The following is a 15,095-nucleotide window of genomic DNA, read 5'->3' as shown; positions in this document are numbered from 1 at the left end:
TTTTCAAGTGTGAAAATAACACTTCTCATGGCTATAAATAGAGGTCCCCTGCATCTATTCAAAGGACCCTTGCGCGCCAACTTTGCCTCCACATTTCAAACCCTCACATTTAAAAGGAAAATCTGAGAATTTTCATTCTAAAAATTGAGTTTGAATCTCACTGTTTGGAGATTAAAAAACTCCAGGATCCAAAGCTTTGCATTATTCTTAAGCCACTTCCACAAGCTCCATAAGCAAGATCAAGCACGAATTGAAGCAAGAGAGATCCATTTCTACACAACATTGAAGGTAATTTTCCAGACTTTTCTTCTCTTCGATTCTCTCTTAATACTCATCAACTCTCTTGGATCCTTGGTTGTCTGATGTCCTACCAATGTAGGCAAGAAGATTGAGTTACTTTGAGGTCAAATCGAAGCAACTCAGTTGACACACCTCAAAATCCAACTCCATGTATCTCTCTATATATGTGGAGTTAGTTAAAATTGAGGTGATATTTGTGATCTACGCCATTTTATCTTTAAGATCATGTTCTCTTTTTTCATTTATGATGTGGTGATGACTGAACCAGTCCGGCCAGGGTCATCGGAGAAAATGATCGGCCTTTGGCTCCGACGATGCGCTGGAAGTGTTCAGAGCCATTAGATGAGTTTGAATTGTTTTAATCAGGAGCGTTCATTGTAATTAACAGGCGTGTGAACGTTTGACTCAAGCGCGTCATGGAACGCGCACGCTCAACCACTTGATCTGCCACCTCAATTAATGAGGCAGATCAAGTGGTTCACGTTTTTTTGATTATCTGATTTTATTTTTTATTCCTTTGATTTTCATTAATTCATATAAGTTTTAATATTGATCCAAAAAATATGAGAATTTCACCCAAAAAATTTAAATAAAATCCTCTTTCATTTTCTAAATTAAAATTATTTTTTGGATCATTATTAATATTTTCCATGATTTTATTGATTTTGTGAATATTTTTAATTGTTTAAAAATACTTTTAAGTCTCCAAAAATTCTGAATTTTTTTCTCCAAGGTCCTTTGACCTTGTTTGACCTATGATAAATCTCATGGCCATTTCTTTGGTGTTTTAATGACGTTTTAGGAAATTGACCAACCATATTTAATTTAATGCATTATTTTTATTATTTTTAATTGTTTAAATGCCAAATTAGGTTTTTTTACCCAAATAACCCACTTTTTCAAGAAAATTCCCAAAATACCCCAAGTTTCAAAAAATTCCCAAAATACCCCACTTTTAGGAGGAGTCTCCAATTGAATTGGCGACTCCTCTTAAAACTTGAATGGAGGCGCCAATTGGATTGGCTAGGGCAGGTGCCATAGCCAATCCAATTGGCGCCTATGTGTACATTTTAAGAGGAGTCACCAATTCAATTGGAGACTCCTCCTAAAAGCCTCAAATGACAAAACCTTCAACATAAAAGTTGTATATCTTTTCAATACAATGAATTTGGACTTAAATTTTGCATTATTTGGATTTTTGATGAGAAGGTTATGGGCACTTGAAGTTGGACTTTTTCACATTTCAATGGCTTTGGTCCAAAGTGACCTATAATGTTTTGTATTATCACATGTGTTTCTTTTAGAATTATGAAATTTTGTCTAACATAACAATTGAAGTAGACATCTTAAAATTTCCAATGCATTTGGTCCCACATCAAAATCATAAAAAATGAGTGAGTTAGGTCCTTGGGAAGTTGACCCAAAATTAGGGTTTCAGTCAAAATGACCTATAATGTTTTGAAATAAATGATGACCTTCCAAGTTTCAAATGGATTTTTGATGAACATGAAAGTTGTTCATATGGTTCTTAAGAACATGTTTATCTTGGGGTAATCTTCATTTGACAAACACATCAAAAGTGGGGTCATCTTCAATTGGAGATTCCTCCTAAAATGCATTTTTTTTGTGTTTTATGGTATAAGTGAAAGATAAATTTGATATAATACGACTTGATATTAATAAAGTTTGGAGTTTACACAAAGAAACCTAATGGTGATGACCGTGATCACCTAACCGACCTCTGGTCCCACATCCTCTAGCTACCCTAACCCTTGGCCCTAACCCACGTTGACGATTCTGCATCGGTGTTTGATCATCCGAGGGGTCAAGAGCGTCACTACCAACTACAGGAGAAGGTCCGTTGAGGTATTCAGACAACTCAGCATAGTCTTCAGTATGCAATGATGGTGTACCGCCGTAGCTGAGCTCATGACCCATGCCAGAGAAGTTGGGATGTGGTTGACTCATGGATGGTCGACCAGGATGGTTGAAGGGAGACATGGGTGTGAATGATATGTCGAGGAAAGGTTGGAAAGGTTGTTGGGGTGTTTGGTAGAGATAGGGTTGTGGGATGTTTTGGTTTTGTGATGTTTGGGCTTCTTGGCTACGGTAGGAGGAGGGGCGGTTGGTGTTTTGGCTAAGGCGACTTTGGTAGGGTGATGGTGTGGGTGCAAAGCGATGTTGGGTCTCAGGTTGATGGTCAATTTGTTGGTGGTGGTATGGGGTATGCTCTTGGTATTGGGGTTGGGTGAACGACATGTTTTGGTTGTATGTTTGTGTGTTTGTGGAACGGAAAGTTTGACGGATAGGGGGTTGTGAGTAACCGGGCTGAGAATGTTGTTGGGGGTTAGATGCTGATCCTTCTTATGTGTAACTTGCCTGGCGTGGGTCGTATAGGTACATATCTTCGGCGATGAACTGAAGACCAACCGATCTGTACCAAGCCATATAAGTACGACTTGGTTTTACGTTATTTGGCATGACTGCGTCAATTAAGACATGGTCATGATGGTGCTTCCACTTGCGACACTCCGATCTTGCGAAGTTTTGCCATGGGTTGAAGTTCCATTGGTCGTTCACTTTACGCAAATGCCATTCTCCTAGGCTAGCTGGGGGATCTGGGATATTCTGGACTATACCGAACTACAACTTCACACGATCGGTGTTGTGCATCTCCACAGTTGTGAACCATATTATCGGTGTGCATGTTGTCCATACGGTTGCGTCTTCAGCGTTGACCTCATGGTCATGATCCAAATTAAGGTATGGACGCCAAATGAACTGAAGTTTTAAATAAGATAGGATTATAATGAATGTAGAAAAAGTTAACAAAATATAACGAAATAATTAAGTTATTTTGCTTACGTCTGTCGGTCGAAGGTGATCCAACAGGTTGCGATACTGAGTAATACAGTGTCTCGGACATCTGTTGTAACTCATACCACGTGCCGAGCATCTACACCAAAAAGTTAAAAAAAATTAGTTTGAGGTAATAAACTGTAAGGAAGTAAGTAAAGATATAGCAATTTAAACAACTTACTTTTTTGCATATGGAAAAGTGAAAGGGTTGTTATTGACCGGTGCTAGAGACGGTAGTCTTGACCAACCCCATGCTTGTAGCAAAACAGCACATCCAGAAAATGTAGATGTGTCTTTGTGGGAGTTTTTGCACAACGAGCTATAGAGATAGGCTAGACAAGCAGATCCCCAACTGTAACTTCCTATTCTATCTACATGTCTAAGTAGAGGTAAGTACATAATATGCATGCTAGAACCACTACCTTCGGGAAATAAAAAGGATCCTATTAACAACATAATGTAACACCTAGTTTTTATTATTCGAGCATCTTCGGTAGAATGCTCATCTAAGTATAAACTATTATAATATGACTTTAGGCGTGAGAGTAGTATACCTTGACCTCTAGCATTATCATCTAACAAATCAGTGTCTAAGAGCTCCATGCAAATTGAATTTGCATAGTTGGTCTTACCATTAACAGCCTTGCCTTCAATTGGTAGTCCTAAAAGTATGTAGACGTCTTCTAACGTCACGGTACACTCACCGGTTGGAAACCAAAATGTGTGTGTCTCTGGCCTCCATCTTTCGCATAAGGCTAGAACGAACTTGTTATCTATAGACCAAGACATAATCTTGCTAATATGACCAAAACCGGCGAGTTCAACATAAGGTTGAATCACCGGGTCCATATGGACATATTCGTGGACCCGAGTTCGAAACCTTGATACATCCTATAAAAGAAAGAATAAAACACTTGACTAAGTTGGTATGTCAAAATAAAATGGGGTTGGTGAAGATGAAAGATAAAAAGTTAATAAAAGAAAAAAACTTACATATGTTGTGATGTTTGCAACCGTTCCTCTATGTGCTTCGCCCATTGTGAGTAAAGACATTTTGTTGGGGGGTTGGTGTAGATGAAACTAGAAGATGTTGTTGAAGATGAAATTGTAAAAGAAGTATTGTAGAGGAAGTAGTGAGAGTGATGGTGTGGAAGAAGTGTTGAAGGAGTGGATGTATTTATAGGCAAATGGATGGGAGCATGAAAATTTGTGCTTGCATGGTGTCTCCACATGAATTGGCGACCATGTACAAGCTTTAAGAGGGGTCGCCATTCAAATTGGCGCCTCCATAGGGACATGCATGCAAGGCTAGGTCTGAATGCTTGGTTTCGAGGTCTGAATGCATGGTGTCTCCACTTGAATTGGCGACCATGTACAAGGAATAAGTGGAGGCGCCAATCCATTTGGAGTGTGTGTCTGCATGTCTGACACGTGGCTGTCTTGTCTCCTGCATGCTGAACAAGTCACTTATTGATGGCTTGCATGGTTGACACATCATCTCTGACTATCTTACATGTCCGACACGTGGCTGTCTTGTCTCTTGCATGCTGAACAGTCACTTCTTGATAGCTTGCATGGTTGATACATCCTCTCAGACTATCTTGCATGACTGAAACATCATCTCAGACTAGCTTGCATGTCCGACACGTCATCTCAGACTAGCTTGCATGTCCGACACATCATCTCAGAACTAGCTAGCATGTGAGACACTGATACCATCTATTTAAGTGTCTTACTATCAACATCCAAGACACTTCACTCACATTCATCTGCAGTAAGAACAAATGCAAAGAATGACTTGGTTCAAGTATCCATGCTTGTGATAAGTGGGTTGAGTGTTCTCCAAAGAATGACTTAAACAAATGCAAAGCAAAAGCAATACTAACTTCTAACCCATTAACAACTAACAATTAATTTCAAGTCCTTTACTTTCGATGAAATTTAATTTTTAAGCTCTACTCATTTGCCATTATTCATACCATTCTAATTGTTTATATTAATGTCATTTTAACTTTGTCCACTTGGACCATATTTTGTGATATATTTTGTTTGTGTATATTGTGTTTGTTTGTGTGGTCTTTGACCACTAATGTACCTAATAAGAACAAAAAAACCTAAAAAATATCTTGTGTGGACTGTTGGTTTGATCTGAGACAATTGGACTTAGAATTTAGGCAACACTCCCTATGCAAAGGACTTGGTCAATGCCAACTTTCATGTAACCAAATTCTTGTGATTTGAAACTTCATCTGATACATCATCGAAGATCCATTTAAGTTCATCTGCAACATGATCATTATGAAGCTGTTATTTTGAACCTATGATTTGTGCCATCTTGGAATTCATCTGATGCATGGGAAACTTTGAGGAAGATCATGGAGTTGCTAAGCTTGGATGTGCCTATCTTTATTTGATGCCTTGCTCTTCAAGTTGAGATTTTGTGCATTGTTTGTTGCTTGATTCTAAAAGTCCAAGGGAATTTGGGTTTGTATATGACATTCTTGTCTATTGGATTGCAGCCCAGTGGTCAGATCTTTTCAACTCTTAACTTTTAAATTTTTGCTTAGGATTAGTCTCTTCATCTCCTCCCCACTTCTTTAATTTAAAAATCTCTCCCTCCTTTCAAAATATTCTTTGTTTGTGTTTGTAGATTTTCAAACTTTGACCACTTTTGCGAACTACGAGGTTTTGATCCCTCATTTTTATGTTGGTACGTGGGCACAAATCCGAAGATCTTGTCTAACACAAAAATATAATTAATGAATTCTTTTATCATCCCCCCATTCTATTTTATTGCAAACATCATTTGTACAAAAACACATATGCATACAAGAAAGGGCTCCCTAGGAGTACCTAGGACACTTTGGGTACTAACACCTTCCCTCTGTGTAACCAACCCCTTACCTGTAATCTCTGGCATTTTATTAGTTTTGATTTGAAAACTTCTTATTCTTGGGTTTTGTTCATACTTTTTCCCTTTTCCCTTGGAAACAATAAAAGCACAGTGGCGAATCTTATTATTTGATATCTTGCTTATCCATAGCTTGATGATCATGAATTTACCGCTACACTTACGTATCCTTATAGTAGAATATGGAATTCAGAGCTCCGTAGTTCATGAAACTAATGGTGGAAGATGAAAAGAAATGGTAATCAAGGTATGGTCTGAACCAAAGAATAGTGTGATCTAAACTCCAACAAGGGAAGAAAACTGAACCCAAGAGTAAAACTGGCGTTGAACAATATGTGGACTAGTCGGAAGCATCTGCCACTATATGGTATAGCCGAAAACAAAGAGAATTAAGTGTTTGTGCACGAGACAAATAACTCTTGGTTCAAGGTAACACAAGATGGAGCCCAAAGAGATAATGTATCTGCCTTAAAGAATAAGGTATATCATGTAGAGTGAATGAATATAGAATTATGGATGTATCGTGGAGATGAATGGAATGATAGGAAAGTAACCAAAGTCACCGAATGGAAGGTTTTGGTAACAGTGACTGACAATGTGTAATTTGGAACTAAAGTAGAGTGTATTGGAATCCATAGGAGAAATGGAATTTGTACCATAGAGGGAAACAAACTTATTGGCAAAAAAAAGGAATAAAATGTTTGGGTACGAGGCAAACAACTCTAGGTACAAATGCGGACTGCCGCTATATCGTCCTAAAAGGGCGATATATGGAATTCCAAAGAAGACTGTATTTGGTTTCAAGGAAATAATATATCACTAGGGTTAGCGGTTCAATGATTGAAGGTAGGTAATGTATTATGAAAGATATGAATGCTACCCTAAGGTAGAAGGAATAATTAGTATTATGCTCGCCAATGATTCACATTCTTGTGCCTACGTATTCTCCTTGTGCAATATATCACTTGCCGGGGAATGATCTATTTGAAATTAAAGGGGAATAGTATCTTGGATCCATGAAGGAATAGACTCTGAACCGAAGGGTAAACGAGCGTCTTAGCCGAAAAGGACTTATTAAATGTTTGGATACGAGCTAAACAACTCTTGATTTATAAGGTGGGTTGTCTCTATATCGTCCTAAAAGGATGTACATGGAGTCCAAGGAAGAAGTGATATTTGATCTTAAAATATGGTATTGATTGATGAATGATGAATGAAGGACATGATTAAACTTGGTAGAAATAAATAAGGTAGCTCACGGAGAATCTGAATCCTCCTGCCTACGTATTCTTATTGTACAATGAGAAAGTCAGAGCTTTCGTAGCTCAAGCTACTAACGCTGACAGCAAGATGATTGAGGAAAAATAAGTGATTGATTGATAATGGAACATGAAGAGTGCTTGATAGTTGTTTGATAAGAATCACACTAAAGTTTATGAATGATGGCGAATGCTTTGAATACCTAAGACCTACTCCCTATATGCAAAGTCACTCTAGACAAGGATAGGAGAAACTCCGTATCATCATTCGTCATTACTTAAGATTCGTAGCGCGTGATATTTCTCATAATTGACAAGTTGTTGGAGAAGAATCCTAAGGGAAAATACATTTCTATGGCTAAAAATAACAAAAGTGACCCCTAAGAGAAAAAATGGTCATTTCATATGCAATATTCAATTGGGGACAAAATTAAATTCTAATTAGAAAATCTAACTAGAACCTAAATTTTGATTTAATCTTAAAGTTTGATTTTAACGTGATGTTTAGAAATTAAACTAAATTCTAAAATAAACTAAAATCTAATTAAACCTAAGTTTTATTCTAATTAAAAAATTACACTAATTCGAATTTCTAATTAAATCCTAAATTGAGGTCCTAAGAATTTAATAAAATCGTAAGAATTTAAATGATCAACAAACACTAATCTCAATTAAGTAGAATTAGAAATAAAATGGAGTTAACTAAAGAAATGGGGTGCAATTCTGGAACTGCAATTGTGATTAGCGAATGGGCCTTAGCCCCAAGAACCTTCATGCCAATAAACAAAAAAACCCAAGGTGTAGCATCTAGGGGGTGTATGGACCTAGTGTAATGATGCTGGAAGAATAAATGATTGGGCCAAAAAATTCAAGCCCAACGAGTTTAAACAATTCCTGAACCAAAGGAGTCATGTGCGACTCCCTCAAAATGGAATTTGAATGCATCTGCTTCGCACCCTCATCACCTTCCATCTCTGACCACTAGCCGTCGCGGGCCACCGTGCCAAAAATTAGCCACCAAAACATAACCAGCTACCTCATTCAAATCACCTCCACTTCCTTAAGCCGAATCTAATCTCAATTTCACACCAAACTAACTCCATCACCATGAATCGAAATCCAGAACTCAAGAACCTTAGAAGCATAATGTAAATTACATGGTGAGGATCAAGAATCAGCGCCTTCAATATTGGGGCTTTGAGTCGTCTTAGGATAAGCTTCAAAACCCTAACATGGATGTAATAAGAGAGTGAAGAAAGACCTACCTCCGAAGCTACGGATTGCTCCGGTGAAAAGTTGAATCGGAGAAGATGAATTAAACAACGGGAAATCACTTGATCCACATGTACGACCTTGTTTCTCTTTCCTTATGCTTTCACTTTTTCTTCTAGTCAATTCTTCTCCTTATGAATTTCTGTGGTGCTGGTTGAACTTAGTGAGATGTAGTGGCCAAGCTCACTTTTCTTGAAGCTTTAATCCGAAGCTTTAATGGAGTTTGGAGGGGAGCTCTAAGTGAGAAGGGGAGAGAGATGTGATTGCAGATATAAAGTGATATACAAAATGGAATTGTGATCATCTTCCAATGATTGGCAAATATATAATCTTATAGGGTTTTAATTGTAACTGACTGGGGCAGGCTATGGCAGGTTAGTTAGAGTTAGGGTCTCATCCATACTAAAAACCCTAGCTTTGCAAGCTAAGAACTTTGAATCCATAAAGATCAACCACTAAGTATGACTGAATGATTGATGCATATGAATGAAGCATGAAGGTATGCAAATGATTCTCAAGTTAAGGGTTGGCTGAAAAGGTGAAAAGGGGAGGGAAAATTTTAGGGTACAATAACTGCCCCTATTTAATCTTCTTGAACATGAATACAAGATTTGTGGAAGCTTTTCAGGTGTTCAAGGTAGAAGAGGATTAAATACTAACGTATCCGAAAATTTACCTATTGGGAACGGTCATATGAGACATGGAGTAGCAGTTTAATTCTTACAAATTTAATTGCTGAGGTACACCTTTTTCTTATATTCTATGGGGAAACTGCGAATGGGGAATATGATATGCATGTTGCATGATGTATGCTTTATTTTCATGATGTATGAGTGTTTTATATGGTCAGACGGATGTCATTCACAGGGTATGGTTTCTGGCATGGAGGGAAATCCGACTCGTCACCCTTTATACCAGAGAAATTATCATGAGAATATGGTGTTAACACTGCTGCTGTGGATCCCCCCGGTCCTACTGGAGAGCACGAAGATATACAATCTAATCGGGCAATCATCGAGACAAATCTAGATGTTCAAGCAATACTTTCAAACTACCGATCATCTTTTTAAGTTCTTCACGAGGTTACAACAATGCATAAAGTTTTATTTTAATACAACTTTTATTATTCTCCAAATTTTAGAGCATTATGTGATTAAAATAAATTAGGTATTTTACAAATAAAATACAGGAGAAAATAAGCATTAGCATTGAGATCATACCTTGGCATCCTCCTTACCCCTCTTTCATTGGGTTTGTTTTGGGAAAGATCACCAAGCATTATGTGATTGTATCATACTTGTATCTTATCATTTTTCTAACCAAAATACCAAAAATATGTCTTTGCATTTGCCTAATTCTTTTGTAGGTAAGGCATGATCACCATTGATCTATCAAGTCAACATCTAGGGTTTGAGACCCTCATGACAAAGAGCACAACTATGAATTGATCCAAGAATGGTTATGATCATCATATATGAGTTTCATTGATTCCTACATGATATATTGGTCAAGTGTTCTTCAAGAGTTTGGAAGTGATTTGCCTTGGAAACCCTAGTTTGACTAGGTATCTTAAGTAACTTCTCCAACAAGCTAGCTCACCAATTAATCAAAATTTTCAAGGGACACTTCAAAGTTCATCATCTTATGCATATATGATCTACCATGAGCCAAGAAAGTCAAAAGAATTGAAGGTTAGCAAGTCGGTTGATGGTGGTTGGCCAGATGAATTCATCTGATCAAAGCTGGGTCTCCCTAGACCCTATCTCCTACAATTTTCACTATATGAAAATGATTAAAAGAGAAAAGTTACTCTAAATAACATTACAAACAACTTTCATGTTGAGACCTAGAGCTAGTTTTTCATGGAAAATCATCTTCTATATTGAAACATTATAGGTCATTTTGTCTAAACCCTAATTTGAAAGTCAACTCCCCAAGGCCACAACTTGCTCAATTTTTATGATATGAAATATTTCCAAGTTGCACAATCAAATTCAATATGTCTATTTCAACTTTTATGTTTGGAGTGAGAGCTAAATCAACTTTTATGAGCATGTGATATGAGGATACATTATAGGTCATTTTTGACCTATACCATTGAACAAGTGATTTTTCGAAACTTCAAAAATGCATAACTCTATCATTCAAAATCCAAATTACATGAAATTTATAACCATTTTGAAGGTATTTGAAAGACCTATAACTTTTATGAAGACACTTTTCTCATTTGAAGCTCACATAAAAAGTTAAGCAAGGTGGAATATTGAAGTATATGGCTTGACACTTAGATAATTTTTTAACATGTTGAAATTTCTAAACTTCCACCTCAAAATCATTCCCTTTAGCTATAAATAGAAGGTTGATTAGCTTATTTGAAACAAACCTTGCGCGCCAACTTTGCCCCCCATCGAAACCCTCTCATTCTAAAGGAAAACCTGAGAAATTTCAATTTGAAATTTGAGTTTGAATCTCAACTGTTGGAGATTCAAGAACTCCAGGATCCACAACCTTGTAACCTCTCCAATCACTTCCTGCTAGCTTCTCAACTGTGATCAGATCGTGTTTGAAGCAAGCAACATCAAGTTCTTCATAGCATTGAAGGTAATTTTCAAAAAACTTCATCTCTTCGATTCTCACTCAATTCTACTCAATTCTCTTGGATCTTTGGTTGTCTGAAGTCCTACCAATGTAGGCAAGAAGATTGAGTTGCTTAGAGGTCAAATCGAAGCAACTCAGTTGACACACCTCAAAATTCAACTCCTCATATCTTTTTATATATTTGGAGTTAGTTGAAATTGAGGTCAAATTCACGCTCTACGCCATTTTTTCTTTCAGATCATGTCCTCCTTTTTTATTTTGGTGATGGTTGAGGGTGGACCAGTCCGGTGAGGTCCACCAGAGAAGAAGACTGGAGTTACAGCTCTGGCGGTGCGTTGGCACATCTTCCAGCCATAGGATCCAGTTGATTTGTTTTAATCTCACGCGTTGCTTGTAATTACCATTTGTGTTACGCATTGACTCGTGACTATGGTGGAAAACACGCTGATGGCCACTTGATCTGCCACCTCAATTAATGAGGGAGATTAAGTGGTCCACGTTTTTTTGGATATTTTCTGATTTTCTTTTATTCCTTTTATTTTCATTAATTCATATTAATTTTAATATTGATCCAAAAAATATGAGAGTTTCACCAAAAATTTCAAATAATTTCCTCTTTCATATTTTGAATTAAAATTATTTTTTGGATCATTATTAATATTTTTCATGATTTAATTGATTTTGTGTTTGTTTTTAATTGTTTAAAAATACTTTTAAGTCTTTAAAAATTCTGAATTTTTTTCTCCAAGGTCCTTTGACCTTGTTTGACCTACGATAAATCTCATGGCCACTTCTTTGGTGTTTTGATGAGGTTTTAGGAATTTGACAAACCATATTTAATTTAAATGTATTATTTTAGTCTTTTTTAATTTGAATAAATGCCAATTAGTTATGTTGACCAATTGTGATGACTTGTATGAGTTTGACTCTTGTTGTTGGGCCTTGGTCAAGGTTGATTTGACTTTGTCAAGTTAATATCATTGGATTTAGGGGATTGATGGAATGTACATTCCATCTCCCAAAATGAATGGATGATATTAATTTGGTAAAAGTCCTCCTTTGACCAATTTGAGTTTTTATCCATTCCCCTCCCTCTTCATCTCATTCCCATTCTTTATGCATTCATCTCATTTGGCCTATAATATCTCAAAGTCCTAAGGCTAGTTGATTAAAAAATCAACATAAGTATGGATGAGATTAGGCCACCTCTTTTGCATATTCCTTTTGTGTGTGGTATGTTTCATGAGCATAGTCCATTATACTATGTCTCTAACATGCATTAACACCAAAATTCTATTGCCTGACCTCAAATAGTTGTGACTTCTACATAAGTCCAATTACGATTGCTTAACATAGAGCTAAATTTGTGACGCAAAAGGCATAACATTCTAGTTAATGAGATTGTAAGTCTCCCCTCTTTCATGGTATTGTATGGAAACTTGACCTTTTTTCCTTCCTTTGGAAAATGTCTTGGTTCAAGGATCCATGCTTGTGATAATTGGGTAGAGTGTTCTCTAAAGAATGACTTAAAAACAAAAAGCAAAAGCAAAACAATAATAACTTCTAACTCATTAACAACTAACATTTAATTTCAAGCCATTTACTTTAATGCCATTTAATTTTAGTCTTTATTCATTTGCCATTATTCATACCATTCTAATTGTTTATGTTAATGCAATTTTCACTTTGTCCATTTGGACCATATTGTGTGTTATACCTTGTTTGTGTATATTTCCTGTTTGTTTGTATGGTCTTTGACCATTAATATACATAATAAGAACAAAAACCCTAAAAAACTTTTGTGTGGACTGTTGACTTGATATTGGAGTAATGGACTTAGAATTCAGGCAACATTCCTATGCTAAAGGACTTCGCCAATGCCAACTTCCGTGTAACCAAGTGCTTGCAATTTGAAACTTCATCTGATACATCTTTGGAAATCCCTTTGAGTTCATCTGCAATATGATCATTGTGAAGCTGTTATTTTGAACCTATGACTTGTGAATTCATCTGTTACTTGGGCTATCTTGAAGAAGATCATGGAGTCGCTAAGCTTAGATGTGGCAATCTTTATTTGATGCCTTGCTCTTCAAGATTGATATAATTGTGCATTTGTGTGTTGCTTAATTCAAAATGTCCAAGGGAATTTGGGTTTCTATTGACATTCTTGTCTATTGGATTACTATCCATTGGTCAGATCTTTTCAACCCTTAACTTTTAATTTTATGCATAGGATTAGTCTCTTCATCTCCTCCCCATTTCTTTAATTTCAAAATCTCTCCCTCTTTTTAAAAATCTTCTTTGTTTGAACTCATTTTGTTCTAAACTTTGACCACTTTGCAAAAGATACAAACTTTGGCCTTATGCCATTGAATTTTCAAACTTCCTTTTCTTAATCAAACTTGTAAATAGACTTAACTATACTTGACCTAAACTTTCAAAAAGCCAAAAAAGAACTAACTCATTCAAATCATTTTTGGGCCTTTGTGCCTTTCAAACATAATTTTTGTTAAAAGCAATACATCCACTTTGAAATTTATATCACGAACTACGAGGTTTTGATCCCTCATTTTTATGTTGGCACGTAGGCACAAGTCCGAAGGTCTTGTCAAACACAAAAATATAATTAATGAATTCTTTTCTCATCCCCCCATTCTACTTATTTGTAAACATCATTTTGTACCAAATACATATGCACACAAAAAGGGCTCCCTAGGAGTACCTAAGACACTTTGGGTGCTAACACCTTCCCTCTGTGTAACCAACCCCCTTATCTGTAATCTCTGACATTTTATTAGTTTTGATTTGAAAACTTCTTACTTGTGGGTTTTGTTCGTACTTTTTCCCTTTTTCCTTGGAAACAATAAAAGCGCGGTGGCGACTCTTGTTATTTGATGTCTAGCTTATCTATAGCTTGATGATCATGAATTTATCGCTACAAAAATTAAGTGGAGACTCTGCTGGGGAGTAGTCTCCAGTGGGTTTAGCCCACTTTTTGTGTGTATATATTTGTATATATGAGATGTTTGTATATATGTATGTGTGATATAATCTGCTTGTTGTGCTTGGTGATCTCTGAGTGGTGAGATAAGTTCTAACCCTAACTTAAGTGCAATTAAGATAGGAGGATGGTATAGTCATGTTCGACTTGTGTGGGGTAGTCCTTAACAAGTTGGCTTGAGATCCATCTGCTAAGTGGAGATTCTTTTGGATTTGGAAATCTCACACAAGTATTTGTGGTTAGGCATTACTATCTCTAATTTGGGTTTGAGAAGGTGAGGGTTGTAGAACATTTACCCCCTCTTGGCCTATTTAGGACGTAGTACGGAAACTGTTCAGGTGTAGACTTGATAACAGTTGTTACGCGATACTACACTCAGAAGAGTTTCTCTTGAGAATATTATGGGTCGATAAGTCAGTCATCTTAACCTGTAATATCTGATAGATGGAATTAAGACTCTGGGAACTTCTTAGAACATGATCTACAGGTTTTTATCCTTAGTTCACTCCTTTGGGATGGTTCTTACCCAGACTCCATGCTCGTGACTTATAACAAACCCTTGATTCTTGGTTGATCCAATCAAGTCTTGTCAATATCAATGGAACTTGGGTGTTGATAAGGTGTAAACCATAATCCACCAAAATGGATGATTGATCTTGACAATGACTTGATTCATCCCTTGACCTTTATTTTTTTTCCTTGTGTGTGATCCCTTATTTGTGATTGTTGCCTTCATGCATTCATGCGCATCATAACATTCATCACACGAAAATTTCAAGGAATTGAGGTATTATTTGCAAATATTTTTAGACCATGGATTGTGGACGAAGGAACACTAAGAAGTAGAGTTTTAGATGTCCTGACTTGAAAGAGTTAAGGAAGCTAGCATCTTTTG

Source organism: Lathyrus oleraceus, chromosome 7, assembly GCF_024323335.1.
Source record: "Lathyrus oleraceus cultivar Zhongwan6 chromosome 7, CAAS_Psat_ZW6_1.0, whole genome shotgun sequence".
Classification (NCBI taxonomy): domain Eukaryota; kingdom Viridiplantae; phylum Streptophyta; class Magnoliopsida; order Fabales; family Fabaceae; genus Lathyrus; species Lathyrus oleraceus.
The sequence above is the reverse complement of the archived record's forward strand: the minus strand, read 5'-3'. Positions refer to the sequence as shown.